Here is a 17419-nt window from a genome sequence, read left to right on the forward strand (position 1 = left end):
AAATTGTGCAGTTGAAATACGGACATTTTAACATATGCCATTCTTACCAATAAAAGAAGTGTACACATGTAATAATCAAGTAGCTTGGGAGTTGGGCGGGAGATAGAGATGAAACAAAAATGGCAGAAAGTTGATAGTAGTGGAAGCTGGGTAATGGGTACATGGGGTTTCCCATTATTTTGCTTATTTTGTTTTATGTTTGAAATTTTCTGTAATTAAAAAAAAGTTTTTTTAAAGAAACAAAGGATGAAAGAATGAAAGAAAGAAGGCAGCCATTATTAATCCTCACGGTGTCCTTGCCTTAGAATCCACTTTAGTCCATGAGTAGTCTCTAATAATCAATCAGAAGCACATGTGAGATAACATCTATTTTTTTGCCCTTGGTGTGTAGCATACACTTCTGAGTTTGTCACACACACACACACACACACACACACACACACACACAGAGAGAAAAAAATAACTAGAACAACTTACTCCAATATATTAAAGTGTTTAGCTTCAGGTGGTAGGATTATGAGTGATTTTTATCCTCTCTCTATTTTTCTGTATCTTCCAAATATATAACTATGAATATGCATTTCTTTTATAATCAGAAAAGTAAACCGTACAAAAATTTTAAAATATCACTTTCATTGAGTTTCTCCTGTATTGTTACTATGGTTTCAAAAATTCAACAGGCTTTACCACATTATCACTCTCAGGAAAAACAATGCTGCTAATCATATATTTGTTAGCAAAAAAAGCTTTTGCCAAGGTATGAGCCTCCAGGGTACTTTTTTTGTGAAGATAAAAATGCAGTACTGCACAGGAGATCTGCTTATTAGACATTGGGCACGCTCTGTGTAGAACCAAAATAACTCTTCAGAGATTTCCTGCCAAATTCACAGCTAAACTGTTATGCAAATGTAACTACATCTAAATTAAAAGTGCTGAGATGATACAGCCAACGGACTTTGAAGTATGATTGCTTTTGGTGGTGTAGGCAGAAAGGTTGTGATGTTTTAAAGTAAACAAGATGTATCACACTTTCTTTTGCTTCCTGTTTGGTTGGGGGTTTATAGTATGCAGGAAAGAACAAATGAAAAATGAAAATAAAATAGTGCGAAGCCCTCGTAAAGGAAAAGAAAAAAACTGGACAGGAACTTAGTTGCAGGTGGAGTCTTTAAGCCTTGGAACCATACATTAAAAAGGGATGATAGTCTTTGTGTTATATAGGTGAAAGTCTTTTTTTTTTTTTTTTTTTTTTAGGTGAAAGTCTTCATTATTTAACTTTCTTCTATTTATGTCTTGCCTCCCCAACTTGATTTTTTAAATAGCTAGCCCTCAAGAGCAGAGAATCTATCTTTTACTTCTGGCTACTTGTCATTGGGCTATAAGCTCTAAGAAGGCACACTCCATCTTCTCCATAGTTATACCCTTAGAACCTAGGTCAGTGCCTGAGACATAGTAGGCATTCAGTATTTGCTGAATAAATGAACGACTACTTCCAACAGCATGTTTTCTGGTGCCTTGCCCATAGTAGACATTCAGTAGATATGTGTACTGAGGAAGTTATCCATTAATCCATTTATTCATCTTACGAATATTCTTGAGTGTCTGCTATGTGCCAGGCACTCTGCCAGGTGCTGAGGATATGTCACTGAGCAAAGTAACATCCCTGCTCTCATGGGACTTACATTCTAATGAAAAAAATACCATCTGGACAACATAACAGAATGTAATTTTTACTTTTCATTGACATAAGTGACAACTTTTCCCCATTTTCAATGTTACCATACTAAACAACTCTTGGGTGCATTGGGTCAACATTTCACTTCTATGGCACTTCACGTTGGTAGGTGAATGTGATTAAGAGCGGTTTAAGGTGACAAGTATAAGCCCACATAATTATGGCAATTGGAGGACTTTCCAAAGTAACACATGAAAATTGCTACAGAATATACCGTTCTTAAAGACTGCATGCTATGAACCAGGAGAGAGATGGTTTCCAATAGAAACAGAAATTCCTTTTATTGACAAAGATGAATTGTTCCACTATGACTCTCCACTTTCTAATTTCCTGGCTAGTCGAGATCAATCAATACTCCTTAGACAGTACCCATTTAAGGCTCTGACAAGTGTTATTTTTTTAGAGGCCATTCTTTAAGCTTCTCATTAATGAAAAGCAGTATTGTAGCATCTATCACCACTTCCACTCTGTTTCTTAGCCTTACTCCGTCTGGGCCTGATATTACAAACAGCTGAAATCAGTACATTTTGATATTATGCAAATGTCCTTTGGCAGATAGAGCTAAGAATAGTGTGCCTTGGGCTACTTCACTTTATTTGGTGCATAGATGAATTTGGCATTTTTTAATTAGAGAACTTTACAGACATTTAAAAACACATCTCTGCATTAGATATGTCTTTCCTTATGAGGGTTAAATAAACACCAATCTGTGGAACAACTTTAAACTTGCTGAGTTCAAAACTAGGAGTTCAGGGAGAAAGGAAAAAGAAGGCATCGCACTGGGAAAGCAGATATCAGTGTGTTTCATGTTGTCCTTTTGGATGAGTTACAGAAGCATGGGCTGGGTGCCCAGTAGAGCTTGGTGGATTCAGCCGTGGTCGATCTACTGTAGCCAAAAGATGCTGATTATGGCTCATTGCAACCCCGGAGGGAACTTTCTAGTGTCATACATCAGAGCTGGAAATTTGGTCTTGACCTGTTCAACAATTGTCTAATGACTTGGAGGAGGACGTCCATAACATATGTATAAAATCTGCTCATCACAAGAATTTGGTAAGGACAGTGAATGTATTTTTGTGACATAATCAGGAGCCTTAAAGATGTCTCCAAGCTAGACACTTCCTCTGAATCTAAAAGCTGAACCTTGATTGATATAAATAAATATATATTTTTTAACATCTTTACTGGAGTATAATTGCTTTACAATGGCGTGTTAGTTTCTGCTGTATAACAAAGTGAGTCAGCTATACGTATACATATATATAAATAAATATACAACTTTATGTTGAGAAAAAGCCTGTTCTTATTTTAGGGGAATTCTTAGTCAAAGATCGGGAATACTTCTCCTTTCCAGGCTCTAAATTGATTATTTTTTGCAGAGCACCTCATGTTTTGTTCCCTTCCCTTGTAAAGCGTGCAATGCATAAATTATCATTTGGGGAAAGAATGGCCAAGTACTGGTAATACCACTCTGTAGGAATACAAATGAGAGTTTATTAAACCTATTTTTTTTTTTTTTTTTTTTTTTGCGGTATGCGGGCCTCTCACTGTTGTGGCCTCTCCCGTTGCAGAGCACAGGCTCCGGACGCGCAGGCCTAGCGGCCATGGCTCACGGGTTTAGTTGCTCCGCGGCATGTGGGATCTTCCCGGACCAGGGCACGAACCCGTGTCTCCTGCATCGGCAGGCGGATTCTCAACCACTGCGCCACCAGGGAAGCCCTAAACCTATTTTTTTTTAAATATAAAGGATTGTCACATGGAAAATTAGCAAAAAGCTCCTGGCTTGGAAGGGTAGGATTTTTCAAGTGACTTCTGTCACAGTACTGAAAGGAGTATACTTGGGAAAAAAGAAACTGAAAGTACTGAAAGTAGAAATGAGTAAAGTATAAAATGTAGCTTCCCAAAAATCTAGTGCAGCCTTGGTTTTATTAACCAAAATGACATGTCCAAGAAAAAGAGTTAATGGCTCTGCTTTGTTACATGCTAGTCAGGCCATCCTTGTGAACTGTATTCTCTTCTGGACACTGTAGTTGGAGAGAGATTGACGATGAGAGCATATCCAAATTCTGCTATCCTTAGAGAGGATGACAATTCTGGAAGTTACGTGATATGGGGAATGAGAGAAGGACCTGGGGAAGTTTAATCAAGAGAAGAAAAGACTAAAGGAGGACACAGTAGTGAACTTCATTAGTTGAAGGCCTTATGGCAAAGGATGAATGCAGTCATTCTCTGGCCTCTACAGATTAAAAGTAGGACTGAGGAGGGAAGCAATATTTGGCTCAATTCAGGAGAGACCCATGTAGCAGGGCTCTTCAAAAATGGAATGGGCTATCCTAGGAGACAGAGATGTCCCTACCAATGGAGGTGTTCAGGTACGTTAGGAATATGTTTGAAGAGGGAATCTCAACATTAGATGGGGTTGGGACAAATTAGTCCTATGGTCTCTCCCAGTCCTAATATTCTAAACTTGGTCAATGACATTAGAGACCTAGTTCTGAACAACATTAAAAGAATCTTCTATTCTTGCCTAGCACCTCATATCTAATCAGTTAATGAGTTCCTTTACAATGTGTCTTGTATCATTCTTGTATCATTATTCTACAGTGATCTGAGTATTACAATATTCTCCTAATTGAAAAGATATATCAAAATTAAAATGTGCACATTCTTTGGGGAGGATCGTTTACAAAAATTGTTTACAATGATGGTTAAACATCTTCTTCCATATCTGTGCACAGGTGTCTTTGCCGTGTAACATTGTTGCAACTTCCATCAAAAGGTGACTTATCTTCCCACTCCTTTAATCTGGGATGCTATGAGTTTTCTCTGACCAATAGAATGTGGTAGAATTAATATTGTGTGACTTCTGGACTTCCCTAGTGGTGCAGTGGTTAAGAATCTGCCTGCCAAAGCAGGGGACATGGGTTCAAGCCCTGGTCCGGGAAGATCCCACATGCCGTGGAGCAAAGCCTGTGCGCCACAACTACTGAGCCTGCACGCCACAACTACTGAGCCCACGAGCCACAACTACTGAGCCTGCACTCTAGAGCCTACGAGCCACAACTACCGAGCCTGCACACCACGACTGAAGCCCGCACACCCTAGAGCCTGTGCTCCGCAACAAGAGAAGCCACTGCAATGAGAAGCCCGCGCACCGCAATGAAGAGTAGCCCCTGCTCGCTGCAACTAGAGAAAGCCTGCATGCAGCATCGAAGACCCAACGCAGCCAAAAATAAATAAATAAATAAATAAATTTATTTAAAAAAATCATTATGCTGAACGAAAGAAGCTATATACAAGGGTACACACTGTATAATTCCATGTATATGAAACTCTAGAAATTCTAGAAAATGAAATTTTGTAGAAATTCTGAAACGTGTGGACAAAAGCATTAGTGGTTGCCTGTGGCCAGTATCAGAGGTAGTGGTGGATTGCAAAGAGGCTCAAGAGAACTTTTGGAGGTGATGCAAATGGCCTGCATCTTGGTTGTGGCTGTATGCATCTATCAAAACCTGTATGTTGAATGAATTTAGCTTCTTGTATGTAAATCATATTCAATTAAAGTTAACTAAAAATAAATATCAAAAAACATGCTACAGGGCTTCCCTGGTGGCGCAGTGGTTGAGAGTCCGCCTGCCGATGCAGGGGACACAGGTTCGTGTCCCGGTCCGGGAAGATCCCACATGCCGCAGAGCAGCTGGTTCCGTGAGCCATGGCCGCTGAGCCTGCGCGTCCGGAGCCTGTGCTCCGCAACGGGAGAGGCCACAGCGGTGAGAGGCCCGCGTACCGCAAACAAACAAACAAACAAAAACCATGCTACGTTACATGAGAGGGAAACTAAGCAATGTGCTAAATACTGAAGATACAGTGTTGAGCAGGAAAATGCCCTGGTCTTTCATGTTAATTACAGAGGGAGGTGGCAGGAAACAAAATAAGCACAGAGTTACTCCAAAAAAGGACTAGGAAGGAAAGTGGAGGTTCTGGGAGAGCCTACACTGAAAGGACTTGCCTTAGCTTGCGAAGTCAGGGAAGGAAGGTGGAAATGGTCCAAACAGATGGAGAACTACGAACTTCCATAACCTTCATAAGGTATACCTCTCATTTGGCACATGGCACAAACTTGTAGTGTAGGATTGTTATGCAGAGGTATCTTCACTCCCTAACTAAGCAGCTAGAGCCTGGAGCTCATATTACATATTTCTTTGTATCCCCTTCCTACAACACCTAGAGAATACTATACACGGTAGGCATTTCATATTTACCAGTTGATTAATTTGCCTGCCTGCCAAAGAGAACGGGGGTATCTATTTTTCCCGTCTAAGAGAGCCAGTGGCTACGGGAGAAAACAGACAGAATGCCTTGTGATCTGCCCACATCTCCCCATCCCTTTTGGAGGCCATATGCACCATGGCTCTTGCTGCCCCTTGCTGTGGCTGGCTGTCCTGCAGCCTGCTCCGGACACACTGTTTGGGGGAATTTTAAAGGTATCTCAGCTTTGTTCGCCCAGGCATTTCCATTTTAGTTTTTCACTTCATAAATTTAATTTGTGCTTTAAAACCTGGCTTTTGCCTTCTGACTCAATCAAACAATTCAGTCACTTTGACAGCCATGGTAAGGGCTCAAGAAATATGTATCAATCAGTTGAAATGTCAACCTTGGCTCATAAAAGACCTCACTCCATTGTCCCAGAGCAAGAATTCAGTGTCTATCTGAAGCTGAGCTGAAAATAACTCTGCCAAAGTTGTGCTGTGGTTTTGCCATCTTTAAACAGCCCGGATTTGACTGTTACCACATATAGCTTTTAAAAGCCAGTATTTTGGATTGTAACGGAAAGTCTGCATGTCATCTGTCTCAACATGCTGTTTCAGGTCACTGTTTGGTCAAGTTGCTCTATTGTGTGAAAATTGACCATTAGCACAGCTAAAAATAGAGAATTGACTCTTCTATAGATACGTGACTTTACAGGTATGGGGATGTGAAAATGGTTGATGTCCTAGAACAAAGAGAATATCTCAGAGACTTGAAGAAAGAATCTCCCAGAAAGTGCTGTTTAAAAAAAAAAAAAAACAAAAAAAAAAACTACAAGCAAGCAAGAAAAGCCATAAATGGGATTGCCCTCAAAGTGACCACTGATTACTTTATAGACTGCTCATTCAATTAAAACGCTTTTGGTGGTAGCTCTACTAACTGAGCCTTACTCTTTAGGAAAAGAAAATTAAGGAAAAGCAGTGGAACATTTTGTGAAGCCAATATTTATGTAAATTGTGGTGTGGCAGTTATTTCTGATATAAACAAGGGCGTGAAAAGTACAAGAAGGATGGAATTAGTCTACGGACTAAACTTTCTATACTAAATGTTAAGAGTCCTTGTCCCTTAAAATAGAATACTGACAGGACATGCTCGAAGTTAATATAGAGGGAAACCATAGACCTCCAGAACGTCAAATCAAGGAACATTGCACGACCAAAACTGCATCGATGAATCATGTTATGAGCTGTAGCGTATGCTGTGGAAGATTGGCTATTATTCATGTCACCGTGCTATATCGGTCTCGACATTGAAAAGAATACATGAAATATAAAGGCAGCCATTTCTTCATGTAATAAACAAGAGTGATGGAGTAATGAGAGAAGTTGTAAGTAAAAAATGGCAACAGCCAGTTAGCATGAGTAATTAACTTTTCTAGGACGCTCCAGGAGCCACAGGAAACTAGAATTTGCTGGGATACGTTTATGTTTTAGATAATTATTTTCAAGCCACTTTGTAAAGTGTCAAAGGCTTTATTCCTTTCAAAATGTTACTTATTTGTCCTTATTATTTCAATAAGGATAATTTTCCTTTGCTTGAAAAGCATTTCTGCTTCTGTTACCTTGTTTAGTCCTTACAACAGCCCTAAGAAATTGGCAGGAAAGGTGTTACCCTATCTTACAGATGAGGAAGAGAAGCCCCTAGAAACTACGAACTTGTCCAGTGTCATCAGCTAGTATATGGCTGAGCAGGGACTCAAACTTACATCCACTGACTCCAAATCAGTTTGTTGATTGGCTCCTTTCTCCCTTGTTCTTTTTTTTTTTTTAAAAAAAAACATCTTTAATATAGTTATCAAAATGCATTGGCCTTGACTCCTGGTAGAAGGAAGAACTTAGGGAAATTTACTAAGCCTCTTTTCAGTGCACGGGTAGCTTTGGCAATGAATGAGAAAAGAGTTTTTAAGGGTGTCATGATGGCTCAGATACATAGGTTAAACCTAGAAATTATTTCAGAATTCGAGCTGACAAGGCACCTACTTCTTTCCTTATTGATTCCAAAGGGGCAATGATTAGATGCTTGATTGTATTTAAGGATATATGACATTAAAAAAACTCGATATATTTCCAAATTATAATGTATTGAACATTTGTATAGAATTAATTGGACATTAGCCAGTCAAGTTTAAAGAATCATTCTATCCTTTCCATAATTTGCTACTATGTAAAATTATCAGAACAATGTAACATCTGAGATATAATTAAAAATGGATTATAACCATCAAAGAGATTAATTGACCAGAATAATAAAAATAGAATACTTTAAATATAGGAGAATAAAACTACATCCTTTCCACTGATAGTTTACTTGTAAAGAACATATTTGATAGTTGGGGAACTGCAAAGTGTAACTCAAATGTACTGACTGCATCCTGAGAAGCCACCTATTTCCAGGAAATCATTTATCTCTGTGGGCTCCGCAGAATAGAGGGAATTATAGAGAGGTTACAAGTGTATTCAATTTGCATGTGTGAAAAGTTTTTAGTAATTCCTATGAACAGATCATCATGAATTTAAAGAAAGGAATTTGAATTCAGTTCATTTGTAAAGTGCAGCAAAAATGTGGTAGGATCTTCTTGGTGGAACCAGATCAGCTGAACCAAAAATGAAACTTTTCCAATGACTCAGGAAGTTTGGCCATACTATTTTTGGCCAGAATGACTGCTTTCCATTAAGTGTCTGTGCTGACCTTTCCCAGCCATACACTGTGTTTAGCTGTTAGCCTTGAGCATACATGACCTTAGTGCTGTGATTTAGGTGACATGATCTAGGGAATAAAATGAGACTGCTGAAAAGGCAGGAATACAAATAAGGAGACCTAACTGACATTTTCTGTTCTACCTATGAGAACCATGGACTCAGACTGAATCATGACCCATCTATACTGTAAAAATTTGTTTCCAGAAAAAAGAACTAATAGTAGAAAATTCAATTAGAGAGCTAAGTATTAGGTTAAACCATATGGAATAACCAACTGATAATCATTTTTTACTAAGAGAAACTGATTTCTCATGGTATAACATGATATTACCATAATCATAGCTCAGTGTATTGTATCAATTATGTATTGATTCAATTCACTTCAAACAAGCGCCTATGCTATGCCAGGATTTGTAGGAACATAGCAACTAGAAGGAAAACTTCGTAAGAACAAGTGGAGCTTGAAGGGAACGCAAAGCAAGAAGGAGTGATTTCAAACAGAAGGATAAAAAAGTCTTCATGGAGGAGTTGAACTGGCCTTGAGTTTGTTTTTCTTTTTTAACATCTTTATTGGAGTATAATTGCTTTACAGTGGTGTGTTAGTTTCTGCTGTATAACAAAGTGAATCAGCTATACGTATACATATATCCCCATATCCCCTCCCTCTTGCGTCTCCCTCCCACCCTCCCTATCCCACCCCTCTAGGTGGTGTGACCTCAGGTATTTTTAACCAATTTGCAAAATGAGAGCAATTATAGTAACTATTCATACTATGTATAAAGTAGATAACTAATGAGAACCTACTGTAGAGCACAGGGAACTCTACTCAGTGCTCTGTGGTGACCTAAACAGGAAGGAAATCCAAAAAAGAGGGGATATATGTATATGTATAACTGATTCACGTTGCTGTACACCTGAAACTGTACACAGCCATGTAAAGCAACTATACTCCAATTAAAATAAAAAGCACAAATTCTAAGCCAGTATTAGTGGAAAATAAAATAAAATAAAATAAAATAACATTGAGTTTAAGGAGTCTAAGGAACATTTACCTGAAAATATCCACCCAGCAGTTGGTAAGGTTAGATCTGGAGCCTAGATGAAAAATGAGTGCTAGAGATGGAAGTATAGGAAGTGAATACAGAAGAGCAAAGATGAGTATGTTTGGAGGAAAGAACCAGTGGAGAGTAATGGAAGCAGAGAAACTGTAGGGGTGAATTTGACTTAAAATAGTGGGGAGATGTTTCTTTCTCTAAAATACAAAAAGAAAATGAGGGAGTAAGTGAACGTAGAGAGGACTTCAGAAGTAGAAGGGAAGGACCTCGAGGGAACTCACCAAAGATGGCTTTGATCTTCTTGAGTCTTCCCTGTAAAGTTTGAATTGAGAGTAAGAAGAGCTAAGGAAGGATTAGGGACTTGACATGCATAGGAAATGTTCAGAAAAGTCTTTGCATGAAAGGCATTGCAGAGTGTCATCACTCCTAACATGTTATACTAAGAAACGGATAAGAAATATTCAAATAGCCTAATCTAGGAAGCAACTTGTTAACAAACACTGCCAATATGTATCTTCTAATGAAAAAAGTCACTATAACCCAATGACAGAATCAAGAGAAAAATAAATAACCAGTTCAAATGTAACTAATTTCATTTACATGTCAAGTGATTTTTTTGAGTGGTGTTTCTAAATTTTTCTACCTTTAAAAAAATTCTTTTTTATGATGCCTGGTTTATTTTTCATTTTTTTTCACACATCATGTGATTTTTCCATCCATCTTTTCTTATACTATTTATGATGCAATTAAAAAATAAATTCTTTCTTGATTTTAATCATTTAAAAAATTGACCAGACTTCACTTTTACAACAAAACTTACAATATTAATCTCTTCTTGATTACCACATTCCTCAAGAACCCAGACTATTGATTTTAAGTTGTATGGCTGTAATGGGGCATTAAAAAATAGTAATCTAATTTTGTCAGTAGTAGTTGGATTGCACTTCCACCCTTAAATGATCTGTCACAGAATTTCTGAAGCGTCCATTGAAATTACCCAGCTTCCTGCATTAATTTTAACTAATTGAGCTTCAGAAAAGAGTGACATGTTTCTTACTTCCCTACCTTTGCTGCAGAGGAGGAATTTCAGACTTTGACACTTCAACATAGGGCGATAGTCAACTTAACCTATTTTGCCATGGTTACTCTTGATTGACTTGAAAACAAAATTCAGAAACCACAGTTTGTGCCAATGAATAACATTATCACTCACTAACAGAATCAACAGTTTCCTGCTGCTCTTTTTTCTTTCTGAGTGAAATGCCTGCACCTACTAAGTATTAAATAAATAGTTATTGAATGGTGCAGACAGCTAAGAAAACAAATTCAGTGGGTTAAAATGATACATTTACTCCTGTAATAATAGATAGTAAAGCCTTGAGTCTGAAGAGGAATTCAGAGATCATTTAGTCTGAATATTCTCATTTCATTTTTTCAGATGGGAAAAAATGATGCACAGGGGTAGAAAGGGACTGATTAAGGTCACACAGATAGTAAGTTATCAGAATACATAAACATGATCCTTTCTCATATAACAAAATGAGGCTGGGATTTTATTTTATTTTTCAGAAAAGCTATGGAAATGCATGAAAAAAAACCCTAAGATCTTCCTTATCAGTAATTTTATTGACCATCTCTGGTATATATGGCAGTGTGTTCTACGAGCTCTGTGATGAAGTTTAGAGAGAGACAATGTAAGTCATATCTGAGTAACTGCAAGTATTGGCCTGCAGTCAATCTAATCAGTTTGGCAGTCTTACTGATAGAGGTAGATTAAAGTTGTGCATGCGATGCAAGATACTAAGATACAAGTCCCTTGGGGGCAGATACTGTGTCATCTATTCAGTATAAATGTGTGCATATGAATATTAATAAGACACCATTCTCACTTTCAAAGAGCATTTTGTATACCCCTCCACACTGAATACAGTAAATTTCCTGGCTTATTGATTGACTTGGTGTTCCTCTATCCCTTCTCCCCAAGTGATCACTGTGGTTTGCAGTTTGATCAGTCTGTGTAGCAGATTTAGATCTTGGTGTTCCTGTAGGAAATATGTGTCTGATCACATATTCATTTGGTATCTTAGAGCTTACACAGTTGGATTTGTATGTTAAGACAAGAGAGAACATTAGCAACCACCGGGAAGAGGGCACAAGTTGTCCTAGTAGTCTTTTCAACACAATGGTTTCAAGGCAGTGGTTTCAACAGAATAATTTCAAGGCAGTGGTTTCAGAAAATAAATTCAGGAGGCAAAGAATACACCTGAGTTTCAGTATTCCCATGGTAGACTGTGATGAGGACAATAATTTTCAAAAGGTTTTAAAGGAAGAGAACCTTTTATTTTTTCAAACAAAATTTTGTATAAAAAAGTTCAGTAGTTATATAAAACAGATGAAAGCAGAAATGCTCTGAATGAATCAGAAGTGGGGGGCTTGGGGCCTCATCATCTAGGCTTACTCTTTCTTCCTCTTATTTTATCAATGAAGAAAGAGAATTCCAGAGAAGGAAAAATGAATTTGCCTTTAAATTCTTTGTTTATAAGTGATACAACCAGGACCGGATTCTAGATCTGTTTCTCCTCTACCATATTGCCTCAAAAGAGTATTGAATTTATTAGGGATCTATGCTATTGTAGACTCATTGGAAGGTATGAAAGAAGCTAAAGATACAAAGTCTTCCTTGAAGGAGTTTACAATAATAGTATGGAGATGAAACAAAATTTTATTTATTCAGAAAATGTGTGCTGAACATTTGCTACTTTTGTTGCACTAGGAGTTTAAAGACCAATAAGGGTATAGGCCTTCAAGAAGCTCATAGGATTAATGGAGAGTGTGATTGGCTGAATAATGGCCCCCAAAGATATCCAGGTCCTAATCCCTGGAACCTGTGAATGTTACCTTGTATAGTAACAGGGGCTTTGCAGATGTGATTAAGAATCTTGAGATGGGGAGATTATCCTGGTTTGTCCAGATGGACCCTGAATATAACTACAGATGTCCTTACAAGAGGCGGCAGAGGCAGATTCTACTATAGAACAGAGAAGACGATGTGACAAGCTCAGCAGAGAGAGAGATATTTGAAGTTATTGGGCTTTGAAACATGAAGGAAGGGGTCATGAGCCAATGAATTTATGGAATTCAGAAGGCCTCTAAAGGCTGGAAAAGGAAAGGAAACGGATTGTCCCCTAGAGCCTCCAGAGGGAGCTTGGCCCTGCTGACACCTTGGTTTCAGCTTAGTGAAATTGATTTTAGACTTCTTCTGGCTTCCAGAATATACAGTTCAGAGAATACATCTGTGTTGTTTTAAAGCTTCAAGTTTGTGGTAATTTGTTATAGCAGCAATAGAAAATAATTACAGGGAGATAGTCACATAACCAGATAATAAAGTGAAATGGGAGTGCTCACTTTGTCAGCACATATACTAAACCTGGAGTGATAAAGAGAAAGGTAGCATGAAACAGAACCATGAAATGTTTCACAGTAGGGAAAGAATAGCAGTTCAATACTTTGTTCTAGAAAAATTGGCTACCCACATGAAAATTAAGTAAATGTGGATTTCTGTTCCATAGTATATACAAAATCAGTTCTAGGTGGCTTAAAAGTCTAATGTGAAAAGCAAAACTTTTATTAATCTTCTAGAAGAAAATTTAGGACAATATCTTAATGACTTTAGGGTAGAGAAATAGTTTTTTAATAAGACAAGGAAAACATACACTATGAAGGGAACAACTTGATAAATAGAACCACTGTAAAAAAATTTAGCACAAAAATATTTTTTAAGTAAAAAGACGTACCACACATTGGGAGAAAATATTTGCAATGTACATAACTGAAAAACAGGATTAGTATCCGGAATATGTAAAGAAATCCTACAAATCAGTAAGGAAAATGTCACTTCAATAGACGCTATGAAGGTATAATTCTAGCTCATGATGTGATGACTCCCAGAGAGAGGACTGAAGCAATGAAAATTCTACCTTCCATTCAATTTTCTTCTGATGTTTCCCATGTGAAACCAAATAGAAGTCAAAGACAAGGGAACCCTTTGCTGTCATGCATAGAGTTCAACCCCTTGGATCACGTTGCAGGATAGAAAAGAATGAAGTGTGGATCTGGAGTGGCACAAGATCCATCAGATTTTACAAGTCTAACCATACTAAGTGTTGGAGAGTATGTAGACCGAGGGCAAATCCCATAAAACCACTTTTGAGGGTGATTTGTCAATATTTATTAAAGCTTACCTCATATATACCTTATGACTCAACAGTTTCACTTCTATGTATATGCTCTACAGAAAAATATATACACATGCAGCAAAAAACAAGTTTAAGAAAATTCATAGAGGGCTTCCCTGGTGGCGCAGTGGTTGGGGGTCCGCCTGCCGATGCAGGGGACGCAGGTTCGTGCCCCGGTCCGGGAGGATCCCACATGCCGCGGAGCGGCTGGGCCCGCGAGCCACAACTACTGAGCCTGCGCGTCCGGAGCCTGTGCTCTGCAGCAAGAGAGGCCCCGACCGTGAGAGGCCCGCACACCGCGATGAAGAGTGGCCCCCGCTCGCCGCAACTGGAGAAAGCCCTCGCACGGAAATGAAGACCCAACACAGCCAAAAATAAATAAAGAAGCTTTCATTAAAAAAAAAGTTCATAGCATAATTATCTTAAAATAGTTTTTGAAGAAATAGTCTACCAATTAGAAGAACCGATGGCTGCACTGTTGTCTACTCAAGGATACAAACAACACTGAGTAGAAGCGAACATCACAGAAAGATCATTCCGGTATAATTCCATATAAGGTTTTAAAAATATGCCAAATAATACTATATGGTGTATAGTTCTACATCTAGGTGTCGTTAAGTGATATAGAATTGCATGGAATAATGGACATCAGTTCAAAGAAGTAGCCACCTCTGACAGTTAGGGAGGGGGACTCAGTTTGGGAGGGGTGCCTAGGAGGCTTCAGTATATTGATGATGCCATTATTTCTTAAGCTGCATGATGAGTAAATGAATAATCAAAATATCATTTTGTTCGATTTCATGTCAGATATATTGCATAATGCTCTTTAAAACGTGAAGTGTGACAGGTGCTAGAAAAGAGGTTTGCCCAGGGGCCCCTGGGAACACAGAGAAAGGGCCCATAACCTAGACCTGGTAGAGGTGGTCAGGGAAGGATTGCTAGAGGACCTGGCCTTAATCACATGGTTTAGACCATAATAAGATCTCTGGGAGCTCACTGTAGGAAGAAATCAATGTGGTGTGGAATCAGCACTGAGGACCTTGGCTTTAAACGGGACTGAAAGAATGGAGAGGATTTGCATGGTGAGACCAGTAGTTGGAAATAAGGTAGCTAAGTCAGAGACAGGGGGTAGAGACACATTTCTAGAGACAGCTGGACAACGTTTCCACGCAAAGAACACATTTTTCAGAAAAAGACCCACTGACATAGCGAACAAACTTATGCTTACCAAAGGGGAAAGGGCAGGGGAGAGATAAAATAGGAATTGAGATTAACATATACACAACTACTATATATAAAATAGACAACCACAAGGACCAGCTGTATATAGCACAGGGAACTATACTCAGTATTCTGTAATAACCTAGAATGGAAAAGAATCTGAAACAGAATACATATATATAACGGAATCACTTTCTGTACACCTAGAACGAACACAACATTGTAAATCAACTCTTCTTCAATAAAAAGAAAAAAGAAAAAAAGAAAAGAAAAACACATTTTAGTCAGTAGGGCTGTAAGTTTTATTCATTTAGAAACTAGAATTTGTCCCAGGAAAACGTATGCTCAGTTCATAAAGAAAAGCTCAAGGTAAAGGAATTTGTTTGTTGTGCCATGGCTATCATCCCTTAAACTTGCATTGTGCCCCGCTGCTTACAAAGCCTGTAAATCCTCACAGCCCTGAGAGGTGGGAGGGCAGGCAGCATTATCCTCATTTTACAGGGAACAAGTCAAAGCCTGAGAGGTACAGTGACTTGCCCAATGTTACCCAGTAATGACGGGGTTAAGCCTAGAACCGGTTCTTCCTATTTTAAGTTCAAATTTTATTCTACTACCCTCTGTCTATTCCACATTCTCACAGCTGAAGTTAGATCAACATTTAGAACACATTCTCTTACATAAGCACAAATCAACCGAAGAGCTTTTTAGCAAATTTGAATGGGATGAGTGTGCTCACAGCCACATCGCTAATAATTTATTTGTACAAGGCAATGATTTATTGCAGTGGGGCAAACTGCCCAATCCCTTGGGAAGGGTAATTGGCATATTCCGATATGTATAACATTTTTCAAAGTACACAATCTGATTAAAAGTGTATTCTTCTAGTAATAAATGGTTCAGAAGTTACATTTCTTCTATGAGACCAGAAATTCTATAAATGAAGTCAGTGAAATAAAGCTGATGAGTTCTGTTAATAGGGTGGTCATGAAAATTGTCCTTTGGCCACAAGGCTATAGAATTTTTTAATAGAGACTGGAAAAACTGTTAGAAATGTGTCTAATTTACACGTCTATTTTTCTCCCATCAACAGATCAGTCAGCCTATCTAAGAGCCCACCGAAGGGACAAAGCGTGGTTTCAGTGCAGTTGTAGATGTTCGACTGGGTTAAAAAGATTAATTTTATTGGATTTTGTAGTCGGACAGATTCATATAGCACAAATGCAGCCAGTGCATTGAATGAGAAATGTCACTGAAACATATCAATCCATTTACTTTTGGAAACCCACACTGACCCTATTTTTTTTTTTTTTTTTGCTTGCTATTATGGGGGCAAAGGCATGATATGTTTTCTGCCTTCAGGAAGTTTATAGGTGCACTGAACTGTAAAGCAGTTCAATGTTTTACAGTTGAACTGTAAAACATCGTGACACAGTTAATTATGAGGTATAGCCTGCAAGCACTGTTTGGAAGACACTAATTACAATGCCTAGCAGATAGTTACTACTCAATAAAAATTGGTAGAGTAGCATCTGAGGAAATCTTGTGCCTGTGGTTGGTTTCTTTCTAAAATATTTTAGGAATATCGTAAAACCACTGTGTTCCTAGGACGGTTTGAAAGGCTGGAAAGTGCAGAACGACTCCTGGACTGATTATACAATCAAACAAGGGGGTTGCTTCCGAAGATGTTGATTTGCAAAGAAGATGCAATTTATGTTTAAATTGCATATACCTTGAGCTGATAATGGTTTAAATAGATAAAAATGGTCTGTTTAAAAATTTCAAACCATTTTTTGGTAACAAAAAGTAACAGTAACAAAAAGCTGATACTTCATCCACTCTTTTGTTATATACCCGCCAAATGAAGCATTTAACCATGATTTTAAATACAACGGGAAATACTTTATAATTAGGACAAGATCTAAGAAAAAAATCTCATAAGAAAAAATGATAAAGTTAGCGTTTAGGACTACGAAAACAAAAGCAGTATGCAGTAATTGGATGAGCTCAAAGAAAAAGAACAAAGGATAAGCAATAACATATTAAATTATTGTTAATTGGAAAAGCCAAGATGTTCCTGGAGGCAGAAATCAGTAATTAGAATGTGGTGAAGCTCATTATCATCATCTGGGTTGGAAATAAAAAGATTGCATCTCCTCCTTACTCAATTTG

Source organism: Kogia breviceps, chromosome X (genome assembly GCF_026419965.1).
Source record: "Kogia breviceps isolate mKogBre1 chromosome X, mKogBre1 haplotype 1, whole genome shotgun sequence".
NCBI classification, from domain to species: domain Eukaryota; kingdom Metazoa; phylum Chordata; class Mammalia; order Artiodactyla; family Physeteridae; genus Kogia; species Kogia breviceps.